The sequence below is a fragment of the Saccoglossus kowalevskii genome, chromosome 1, assembly GCF_978046115.1.
Source record: "Saccoglossus kowalevskii chromosome 1, keSacKowa6.1, whole genome shotgun sequence".
Classification (NCBI taxonomy): Eukaryota; Metazoa; Hemichordata; class Enteropneusta; family Harrimaniidae; genus Saccoglossus; species Saccoglossus kowalevskii.
In genome coordinates this window covers 7,817,133-7,829,670 of record NC_140641.1, presented here as the reverse complement: position 1 = coordinate 7,829,670, position 12,538 = coordinate 7,817,133, and the positions used below count along the sequence as shown (strand labels likewise).

The 12,538-nt window shown below is 42.0% G+C and overlaps 1 protein-coding gene across 1 annotated transcript in view; it reads left to right on the top strand.

The window, feature by feature from the left end:
* LOC100367510 (F-box only protein 36-like) overlaps positions 1 to 12,538 on the top strand; it is a 141,134-nt gene that overhangs the window by 21,148 nt on the left and 107,448 nt on the right. The gene's annotated exons all lie outside the window — the stretch shown is intronic.

Genomic DNA, 12,538 nt, shown 5'->3' with positions numbered 1-12,538 from the left:
CTAGTGTCCCTCTCTTCTATGAAACACACAAACCAAACCCAGATATGTCTAGTGTCCCTCTCTTCTATGAAACACACAAACCAAACCCAGATATGTCTAGCGTACCTGTCTTCTATGAACCGCAAAAACAAAACCCAGATATGTCTAGTGTTTCTGTCTTCTATGGACCGCAAAAACCAAACCCAGATATGTCTAGTTTTCCTGTCTTCCATGAAACACACAAATCAAACACAGATATGTCTAGTGTCCCTGTATTCTAAGAAACGCCCAAACCAAACCCAGATATGTATAGTGTCCATGTCTTCTATGAAATGCACAAACCAACCCAGATATGTATAGTGCCCCTGTATTCTATGAGACGCACAAACCAAACCCAGATATGTCTAGTGTCCCTGTCTTCTTTGAAATGCACAAACCAAACCCAGATATGTCTAATGTCCCTGTCTTCTATGCAACAAACAAACCAAACCCAGATATGTCTAGTGTCCATGTCTTCTATGAAACTCACAAACCAAACCCAGATATGTCTAGTGTCCCTCTCTTCTATGAAACACACAAACCAAACCCAGATATGTCTAGTGTCCCTCTCTTCTATGAAACACACAAACCAAACCCAGATATGTCTAGCGTACCTGTCTTCTATGAACCGCAAAAACAAAACCCAGATATGTCTAGTGTTTCTGTCTTCTATGGACCGCAAAAACCAAACCCAGATATGTCTAGTTTTCCTGTCTTCCATGAAACACACAAATCAAACACAGATATGTCTAGTGTCCCTGTATTCTAAGAAACGCCCAAACCAAACCCAGATATGTATAGTGTCCATGTCTTCTATGAAATGCACAAACCAACCCAGATATGTATAGTGCCCCTGTATTCTATGAAACGCACAAACCAAACCCAGATATGTCTAGTGTTTCTGTGTTCTATGAAATGCACAAACCAACCCAGATATGTATAGTGCTCCTGTCTTCTATGAAACGCACAAACCAAACCCAGATATGTCTAGTGTCCCTGTCTTCTATGAAACACACAAACAAAACCCAAATATGTCTAGTGTTCCTGTCTTCCATGAAACACACAAACCAAACCCAGATATGTCTACATGTCCTTGTATTCTATGAATTGCAAAAACCAAACCCATATATTTCTTGTGTCCCTGTCTTCTAAGAAACACCCAAACCAAACCCAGATATGTCTAGTGTCCATGACTTCTATGAAATGCACAAACCAACCCAGATATGTATAGTGCCCCTGTATTCTATGAGACGCACAAACCAAACCCAGATATGTCTAGTGTCCCTGTCTTCTTTGAAATGCACAAACCAAACCCATATATGTCTAATGTCCCTGTCTTCTATGCAACACACAAACCGAACCCAGATATGTCTAGTGTCCCTGTCTTCTTTGAAATACACAAACCAAACCCAGATATGTCTAATGTCCCTGTCTTCTATGCAACACACAAACCAAACCCAGATATGTCTAGTGTCCATGTCTTCTATGAAACTTACAAACCAAACCCAGATATGTCTAGTGTCCCTCTCTTCTATGAAACACACGAACCAAACCCAGATATGTCTAGTGTCCCTGTCTTCTATGGACCGCAAAAACCAAACCCAGATATATCTAGTTTTCCTGTCTTCCATGAAACACACAAATCAAACACAGATATGTCTAGTGCCCCTGTATTCTAAGAAACGCCCAAACCAAACCCAGATATGTATAGTGTCCATGTCTTCTATGAAATGCGCAAACCAACCCAGATATGTATAGTGCCCCTGTATTCTATGAAACGCACAAACCAAACCCAGATATGTCTAGTGTCCCTGTCTTCTTTGAAATGCACAAACCAAACCCATATATGTCTAATGTCCCTGTCTTCTATGCAACACACAAACCGAACCCAGATATGTCTAGTGTCCCTGTCTTCTTTGAAATACACAAACCAAACCCAGATATGTCTAATGTCCCTGTCTTCTATGCAACACACAAACCAAACCCAGATATGTCTAGTGTCCATGTCTTCTATGAAACTTACAAACCAAACCCAGATATGTCTAGTGTCCCTCTCTTCTATGAAACACACGAACCAAACCCAGATATGTCTAGTGTCCCTGTCTTCTATGGACCGCAAAAACCAAACCCAGATATATCTAGTTTTCCTGTCTTCCATGAAACACACAAATCAAACACAGATATGTCTAGTGCCCCTGTATTCTAAGAAACGCCCAAACCAAACCCAGATATGTATAGTGTCTCTGTCTTCTATGAAACACACAAACCAAACCCAGATATGTCTAGTGTCCCTCTTTTCTATGAAATGCACAAATCAAACCCAGATATGTCTAGCGTCCCTGTCTTCTATGAAACACAAAAACCAAACCCAGATATGTCTAGTGTTCCTGTCTTCTATGGACCGCAAAAACCAAACCTAGATATGTCTAGTGTTCCTGTCTTTCATGAAACACACAAACCAAACCCAGATATGTCTAGTGTCCCTGTCTTCGATGAAATGCACAAATCAAACCCAGATATGTCTAGTGTTCCTGTCTTTTATGAAACACAAAAACCAAACCCAGATATGTCTAGCGTCCCTGTCTTCTATGAAACACACAAACCAAACCCAGATATGTCTAGCGTCCCTGTCTTCTGTGAAACACACAAACAAAACCCAGATATGTCTATCGTCCCTGTCTTCTATGAAACGCACAAACTAAACCCAGATATGTCTAGCGTCCCTGTCTTCTATGAAACACACAAACAAAACCCAGATATGTCTAGTGTTCCTTTCTTCCATGAAACACACAAACCAAACCCAGATATGTCTAGCGTCCCTGTCTTCTATGAAACACATAAACCAAACCCAGATATGTCTAGTGTTCCTGCCAGCCATGAAACACACAAACCAAACCCTGATATGTCTACATGTCCTTGTATTCTATGAATTGCAAAAACCAAACCCATATATTTCTTGTGTCCCTGTCTTCTAAGAAACACCCAAACCAAACCCAGATATGTCTAGTGTCCATGACTTCTATGAAATGCACAAACCAACCAAGATATATCTAGTGTCCCTGTCTTCTATAATACGCACAAACCAAACCCAGATATGTCTAGTGTTCCTGTCTTCTATGAAACACACAAACGAAACTCAGATATATATAGTGTCCCTGTCTTCTGTGCAACACACAACCAAACCCAGATATGTCTAGTGTTCCTGTCTTCTATGAAACACACAAACGAAACCCAGATATGTATAGTGCCCCTGTATTCTATGAGACGCACAAACCAAACACAGATATGTCTAGTGTCCCTGTCTTCTTTGAAATGCACAAACCAAACCCAGATATGTCTAATGTCCCTGTCTTCTATGCAACACACAAACCGAACCCAGATATGTCTAGTGTCCCTGTCTTCTGTGAAACACAGAAATCAAACCTAGATATGTCTAGTGTCAATGTCTTCTATGAAACGCGCAAACCAAACCCCGATATGTCTAGTGTTCCTGTCTGCTATGAAACGCACAAACCAAACCCAGATATGTCTAGTGTCCCTGTCTTCTATGAAACGCGCAAACCAAACCCAGATATGTCTAGTGTCTCTGTCTTCTATGAAACACACAAACCAAACCCAGATATGTCTAGTGTCCCTCTTTTCTATGAAATGCACAAATCAAACCCAGATATGTCTAGCGTCCCTGTCTTCTATGAAACACAAAAAACCAAACCCAGATATGTCTAGTGTTCCTGTCTTCTATGGACCGCAAAAACCAAACCTAGATATGTATAGTGTTCCTGTCTTTCGTGAAACACACAAACCAAACCCAGATATGTCTCGTGTCCCTGTCTTCGATGAAATGCACAAACCAAACCCAGATATGTCTAGTGTCCCTGTCTTCTATGAAACACAAAAATCAAACCCAGATATGTCTAGCGTCCCTGCCTTCTATGAAACACACAAACAAATCCCAGATATGTCTAGCGTCCCTGTCTTCTATGAAATACACAAACAAAACCCAGATATGTCTATCGTCCCTGTCTTCTATGAAACGCACAAACCAACCCAGATATGTCTAGCGTCCCTGTCTTCTATGAAACACACAAACAAAACCCAGATATGTCTAGTGTTCCTGTCTTCCATGAAACACACAAACCAAACCCAGATATGTCTAGTGTTCCTGTCTTCCATGAAACACACAAACCAAACCCAGATATGTCTAGCGTCCCTGTCTTCTATGAAACACACAAACCAAACCCAGATATGTCGAGCGTCCCTGTCTTCTATGAAACACACAAACAAACCCCAGATGTGTCTAGTGTTCCTGCCAGCCATGAAACACACAAACTAAACCCAGATATGTCTAGTGTCCCTGTCTTCGATGAAATGCACAAATCAAACCTAGATATGTCTAGTGTTCCTGTCTTTCATGAAACACACAAACCAAACCCAGATATGTCTAGTGTCCCTGTCTTCGATGAAATGCACAAATCAAACCCAGATATGTCTAGTGTTCCTGTCTTTTATGAAACACAAAAACCAAACCCAGATATGTCTAGCGTCCCTGTCTTCTATGAAACACACAAACCAAACCCAGATATGTCTAGCGTCCCTGTCTTCTGTGAAACACACAAACAAAACCCAGATATGTCTATCGTCCCTGTCTTCTATGAAACGCACAAACTAAACCCAGATATGTCTAGCGTCCCTGTCTTCTATGAAACACACAAACAAAACCCAGATATGTCTAGTGTTCCTTTCTTCCATGAAACACACAAACCAAACCCAGATATGTCTAGCGTCCCTGTCTTCTATGAAACACATAAACCAAACCCAGATATGTCTAGTGTTCCTGCCAGCCATGAAACACACAAACCAAACCCTGATATGTCTACATGTCCTTGTATTCTATGAATTGCAAAAACCAAACCCATATATTTCTTGTGTCCCTGTCTTCTAAGAAACACCCAAACCAAACCCAGATATGTCTAGTGTCCATGACTTCTATGAAATGCACAAACCAACCAAGATATATCTAGTGTCCCTGTCTTCTATAATACGCACAAACCAAACCCAGATATGTCTAGTGTTCCTGTCTTCTATGAAACACACAAACGAAACTCAGATATATATAGTGTCCCTGTCTTCTGTGCAACACACAACCAAACCCAGATATGTCTAGTGTTCCTGTCTTCTATGAAACACACAAACGAAACCCAGATATGTATAGTGCCCCTGTATTCTATGAGACGCACAAACCAAACACAGATATGTCTAGTGTCCCTGTCTTCTTTGAAATGCACAAACCAAACCCAGATATGTCTAATGTCCCTGTCTTCTATGCAACACACAAACCGAACCCAGATATGTCTAGTGTCCCTGTCTTCTGTGAAACACAGAAATCAAACCTAGATATGTCTAGTGTCAATGTCTTCTATGAAACGCGCAAACCAAACCCCGATATGTCTAGTGTTCCTGTCTGCTATGAAACGCACAAACCAAACCCAGATATGTCTAGTGTCCCTGTCTTCTATGAAACGCGCAAACCAAACCCAGATATGTCTAGTGTCTCTGTCTTCTATGAAACACACAAACCAAACCCAGATATGTCTAGTGTCCCTCTTTTCTATGAAATGCACAAATCAAACCCAGATATGTCTAGCGTCCCTGTCTTCTATGAAACACAAAAAACCAAACCCAGATATGTCTAGTGTTCCTGTCTTCTATGGACCGCAAAAACCAAACCTAGATATGTATAGTGTTCCTGTCTTTCGTGAAACACACAAACCAAACCCAGATATGTCTCGTGTCCCTGTCTTCGATGAAATGCACAAACCAAACCCAGATATGTCTAGTGTCCCTGTCTTCTATGAAACACAAAAATCAAACCCAGATATGTCTAGCGTCCCTGCCTTCTATGAAACACACAAACAAATCCCAGATATGTCTAGCGTCCCTGTCTTCTATGAAATACACAAACAAAACCCAGATATGTCTATCGTCCCTGTCTTCTATGAAACGCACAAACCAACCCAGATATGGCTAGCGTCCCTGTCTTCTATGAAACACACAAACAAAACCCAGATATGTCTAGTGTTCCTGTCTTCCATGAAACACACAAACCAAACCCAGATATGTCTAGTGTTCCTGTCTTCCATGAAACACACAAACCAAACCCAGATATGTCTAGCGTCCCTGTCTTCTATGAAACACACAAACCAAACCCAGATATGTCGAGCGTCCCTGTCTTCTATGAAACACACAAACAAACCCCAGATGTGTCTAGTGTTCCTGCCAGCCATGAAACACACAAACTAAACCCAGATATGTCTACATGTCCTTGTATTCTATGAATTGCAAAAACCAAACCCATATATTTCTTGTGTCCCTGTCTTCTAAGAAACACCCAAACCAAATCCAGATATTGTTAGTGTCCATGACTTCTATGAAATGCACAAACCAACCCAGATATGTATAGTGCCCCTGTATTCTATGAGACGCATAAACCAAACACAGATATGTCTAGTGTCCCTGTCTTCTTTGAAATGCACAAACCAAACCCAGATATGTCTAATGTCCCTGTCTTCTATGCAACACACAAACCGAACCCAGATATGTCTAGTGTCCCTGTCTTCTTTGAAATGCACAAACCAAACCCAGATATGTCTAATGTCCCTGTCTTCTATGCAACAAACAAACCAAACCCAGATATGTCTAGTGTCCATGTCTTCTATGAAACTCACAAACCAAACCCAGATATGTCTAGTGTCCCTCTCTTCTATGAAACACACAAACCAAACCCAGATATGTCTAGTGTCCCTCTCTTCTATGAAACACACAAACCAAACCCAGATATGTCTAGCGTACCTGTCTTCTATGAACCGCAAAAACAAAACCCAGATATGTCTAGTGTTTCTGTCTTCTATGGACCGCAAAAACCAAACCCAGATATGTCTAGTTTTCCTGTCTTCCATGAAACACACAAATCAAACACAGATATGTCTAGTGTCCCTGTATTCTAAGAAACGCCCAAACCAAACCCAGATATGTATAGTGTCCATGTCTTCTATGAAATGCACAAACCAACCCAGATATGTATAGTGCCCCTGTATTCTATGAGACGCACAAACCAAACCCAGATATGTCTAGTGTCCCTGTCTTCTTTGAAATGCACAAACCAAACCCAGATATGTCTAATGTCCCTGTCTTCTATGCAACAAACAAACCAAACCCAGATATGTCTAGTGTCCATGTCTTCTATGAAACTCACAAACCAAACCCAGATATGTCTAGTGTCCCTCTCTTCTATGAAACACACAAACCAAACCCAGATATGTCTAGTGTCCCTCTCTTCTATGAAACACACAAACCAAACCCAGATATGTCTAGCGTACCTGTCTTCTATGAACCGCAAAAACAAAACCCAGATATGTCTAGTGTTTCTGTCTTCTATGGACCGCAAAAACCAAACCCAGATATGTCTAGTTTTCCTGTCTTCCATGAAACACACAAATCAAACACAGATATGTCTAGTGTCCCTGTATTCTAAGAAACGCCCAAACCAAACCCAGATATGTATAGTGTCCATGTCTTCTATGAAATGCACAAACCAACCCAGATATGTATAGTGCCCCTGTATTCTATGAAACGCACAAACCAAACCCAGATATGTCTAGTGTTTCTGTGTTCTATGAAATGCACAAACCAACCCAGATATGTATAGTGCTCCTGTCTTCTATGAAACGCACAAACCAAACCCAGATATGTCTAGTGTCCCTGTCTTCTATGAAACACACAAACAAAACCCAAATATGTCTAGTGTTCCTGTCTTCCATGAAACACACAAACCAAACCCAGATATGTCTACATGTCCTTGTATTCTATGAATTGCAAAAACCAAACCCATATATTTCTTGTGTCCCTGTCTTCTAAGAAACACCCAAACCAAACCCAGATATGTCTAGTGTCCATGACTTCTATGAAATGCACAAACCAACCCAGATATGTATAGTGCCCCTGTATTCTATGAGACGCACAAACCAAACCCAGATATGTCTAGTGTCCCTGTCTTCTTTGAAATGCACAAACCAAACCCATATATGTCTAATGTCCCTGTCTTCTATGCAACACACAAACCGAACCCAGATATGTCTAGTGTCCCTGTCTTCTTTGAAATACACAAACCAAACCCAGATATGTCTAATGTCCCTGTCTTCTATGCAACACACAAACCAAACCCAGATATGTCTAGTGTCCATGTCTTCTATGAAACTTACAAACCAAACCCAGATATGTCTAGTGTCCCTCTCTTCTATGAAACACACGAACCAAACCCAGATATGTCTAGTGTCCCTGTCTTCTATGGACCGCAAAAACCAAACCCAGATATATCTAGTTTTCCTGTCTTCCATGAAACACACAAATCAAACACAGATATGTCTAGTGCCCCTGTATTCTAAGAAACGCCCAAACCAAACCCAGATATGTATAGTGTCCATGTCTTCTATGAAATGCGCAAACCAACCCAGATATGTATAGTGCCCCTGTATTCTATGAAACGCACAAACCAAACCCAGATATGTCTAGTGTTTCTGTGTTCTATGAAATGCACAAACCAACCCAGATATGTATAGTGCTCCTGTCTTCTATGAAACGCACAAACCAAACGCAGATATTTCTGGTGTTTCTGTCTTCTATGAAACGCACAAACCAAACCCAGATATGTCTAGTGTTCCTGTCTTCTATGAAACGCACAAACCAAAGTACGGCAAAGTAGTGGCAAAATACGGCAAAGTACGGCAAAGTAGTAGCAAAGTGCGGCAAGCTAGAGGCAAAGTACGGCAAAGTAGTAGCAAAGTACGGCAAAGTAGTGGCAAAGTCCTGCAAAGAAGTGGCAATGTACGGCAAAGTAGTGGCAAAATGCGGCAAAGTAGTGGCAAAGTACGGCAAAGTAGTAGCAAAGTACGGCAAGGTAGAGGCAAAGTTCGGCAAAGTAGTGGCAAAGTACGGCAAAGTCGTAGCAAAATACGGCAAAGTAGTGGCAAAGTACGGCAAAGTAGTAGCAAAGTACGGCAAGGTAGAGGCAAAGTAGTGGCAAAGTACGGCAAAGTAATAGCAAAATACGGCAAAGTAGTGGCAAAGTACGGCAAAGTAGTAGCAAAGTACGGCAAGGTAGTGGCAAAGTACGGCAAACTAGTGGCAAAGTACGGCAAAGTAATGGCAAAGCACTGCAAAGTAGTGGCAAAGTACGGCAAAGTAGTGGCAAAGTACGGCAAAGTAGTGGCAAAGTAAGGCAAAGCTGTGGTAAAGTACGGAAAAGTAGTTGCAAAGTAAGGCAAAGTAGTTGCAAACTATGGAAAAATAATGGCAAGTACGGCTAAGTAGTGGAAAAGTACGGCAAAGTAGTGGCAAAGTACGGCAAAGTAGTGGCAAAATACGGCAAAGTAGAGGCAAAGTACGGCAAAGTAGTAGCAAAGTACGACAATCTAGAGGCAAAGTACGGCAAAGTAGTGGCAAAGTGCGGCAAAGTAGTGTTAAAGTACGGCAAAGTAGTGGCAAAGTACTGTAAGGTAGTGGCAAAGTACGGCAATGAAGTGGTAAAGTAGTGGCAAAGTACAGCAAAGTAGTGACAAAGTACGCTAAAGTAGTGGCAAAGTGCGCCAAACGGCAAAGTAGTGGCAAAGTATGGCAAAGTACTGGCAAAGTACGGCAAAATAGTGGCAAAGTACAGCAAAGCACTAAAAAGTATGGCAAAGTAGTGGCAAAGTACGGCAAGGTAGTGGCAAAGTACGACAAGGTAGAGGCAAAGTACGGCAAAGTAGTGACAAAGTACGGCAAGATAGAGGCAAAGTACAACAAAGTAGTGGCAAAGTACGGCAAAGTAGTTGAAAAAGTACGGCAAAGTACGGCAAATTAGTGGCAAAGTAGTGGCAAAGTATTGTATAGTAGTGGCAAAGTACGGCAAAGTAGTGGCAAAGTACGGCAAAGTACTGGCAAAGTACAGCAAAGTACTGGCAACGTGCGGCAAAGTACTGGGAAGTACGACAAAGTAGTGGCAAAGTACGGCAAAGTAATGGCAAAGCACTGCAAAGTAGTGGCAAAGTACGACAAAGTACCGCAAAGTAGTGGCAAAATACGGCAAAGTAGTAGCAAAGAAAGGCAAGGTAGAGGCAAAGTACGGCAAAGTAGTGGCACAGTACGGCAAAGTAGTGGCAAAGCACGGCAAAGTAGTGTCAAAGTACGACAAAGTAGTGGCAAAGTACGGCAAAGTAGTTGAAAAAGTAGGGCAAAGTAGTGGCAAAGTACGTCAAAGTAGTGACAAAGTACGGCAAGATAGAGGCAAAGTACAACAAATTAGTGGCAAAGAACGGCAAAGTAGTTGAAAAAGTATGGTAAAGTAGTGGCAAAGTACGGTAACGGCAAAGTAGTGGCAAAGTATTGTATAGTAGTGGTAAAGTACGGCAAAGTAGTGGCAAAGTGCGCCAAACGGCAAAGTAGTGGCAAAGTACGGCAAAGTACTGGCAACGTGCGGAAAATATGCAAAGTACGGCAAAGTACTGGAAAGTACGACAAAGTAGTGGCAAAGTATGGCAAAGTAATGGCAAAGCACTGCAAAGTACGGCAAAGTACCTCAAAGTAGTAGCAAAGTACGGCAATGTAGTGGCAGAGTACGGCAAAGTAGTGGCAAAGTACGTCCAAGTAGTAGCAAAGTACGGCAAGGTAGAGGCAAAGTACGGCAAAGTAGTGGCACCGTACGGCAAAGTAGTTGCAAAGCATGGCAAAGTAGTGTCAAAGTACGGCAAAGTAGTGGCAAAGTACGGCAAAGTAGTTGAAAAAGTAGGGCAAAGTAGTGGCAAAGTACGTCAAAGTAGTGACAAAGTACGGCAAGATAGAGGCAAAGTACAACAAAGTAGTGGCAAAGTAGTTGAAAAAGTACGGCAAAGTAGTGGCAAAGTACGGCAACGTAGTAGCAAAGTACCGCAAGGTAGAGGCATAGTACGGCAAAGTAGTGGCAAAGTACGGCAAAGTTTCGGCGAAGTACGGCAAAGTAGTGGCTATGTATGGTAAAGTACTGGCAAAGTACGGCAAAGTACTGGCAACGTGCGGCAAAATAGTGGCAAAGTACGGCAAAGTAGTGACAAAGTACGGCAATGTAGTGGCAAAGCACTGCAAAGTAGTGGCAAAGTACCGCAAAGTAGTGGCAAAGTACGGCAAAGTAGTGGCAAAGTAGTAGAAAAGTAAAGCAAGGTAGAGGCAAAGTACGGCAAAGTAGTGGAAAAGTACGGCAAAGTAGTGGCAAAGTCCTGCAAAGAAGTGGCAATGTACGGCAAAGTAGTGGCAAAATACGGCAAAGTAGTGGCAAAGTACGGCAAAGTAGTAGCAAAGTACGGCAAGGTAGAGGCAAAGTTCGGCAAAGTACGGCAAAGTCGTAGCAAAATACGGCAAAGTAGTGGCAAAGTACGGCAAAGTAGTAGCAAAGTACGGCAAGGTAGAGGCAAAGTAGTGGCAAAGTACGGCAAAGTAATAGCAAAATTCGGCAAAGTAGTGGCAAAGTACGGCAAAGTAGTAGCAAAGTACGGCAAGGTAGTGGCAAAGTACGGCAAACTAGTGGCAAAGCACGACAAGCAGTGCGTAGTGGCAAAGTAGTGGCAAAGTAAGGCAAAGCTGTGGTAAAGTACGGAAAAGTAGTTGCAAAGTAAGGCAAAGCAGTGGCAAACTATGGAAAAATAATTTCATAGTACGGCTAAGTAGTGGAAAAGTACGGCAAAGTATGGCAAAGTGGTAAAGTACGGCAAAGTAGTGGCAAAATACGGCAAAGTAGAGGCAAAGTACGGCAAAGTAGTAGCAAAGTACGACAATCTAGAGGCAAAGTACGGCAAAGTAGTGGCAAAGTAGTGGCAAAGTAGTGGCAAAGTAAGGCAAAGTAGTGGTAAAGTACGGAAAAGTAGTTGCAAAGTAAGGCAAAGCAGTGGCAAACTATGGAAAAATAATTTCATAGTACGGCTAAGTAGTGGAAAAGTACGGCAAAGTATGGCAAAGTGGTAAAGTACGGCAAAGTAGTGGCAAAATACGGCAAAGTAGAGGCAAAGTACGGCAAAGTAGTAGCAAAGTACGACAATCTAGAGGCAAAGTACGGCAAAGTAGTGGCAAAGTAGTGTTAAAGTACGGCAAAGTACTGCAAGGTAGTGGCAAAGTACGGCAAAGAAGTGGTAAAGTAGTGGCAAAGTACAGCAAAGTAGTGACAAAGTACGCTAAAGTAGTGGCAAAGTGCGCCAAACGGCAAAGTAGTGGCAAAGTACGGCAAAGTACTGGCAAAGTACGGTAAAATAGTGGCAAAGTACAGCAAAGCACTAAAAAGTAAGGCAAAGTAGTGGCAAAGTACGGCAAGGTAGTGGCAAAGTACGACAAGGTAGAGGCAAAGTACGGCAAAGTAGTGGCAAAGTACGACAAAGCAGTGGCAAAGTACGGCAAAGTAGTGGAAATGTACGGCAATGTAGTTGCAAAGTAAGGCAAAGCAGTGGCAAACTATGGAAAAATA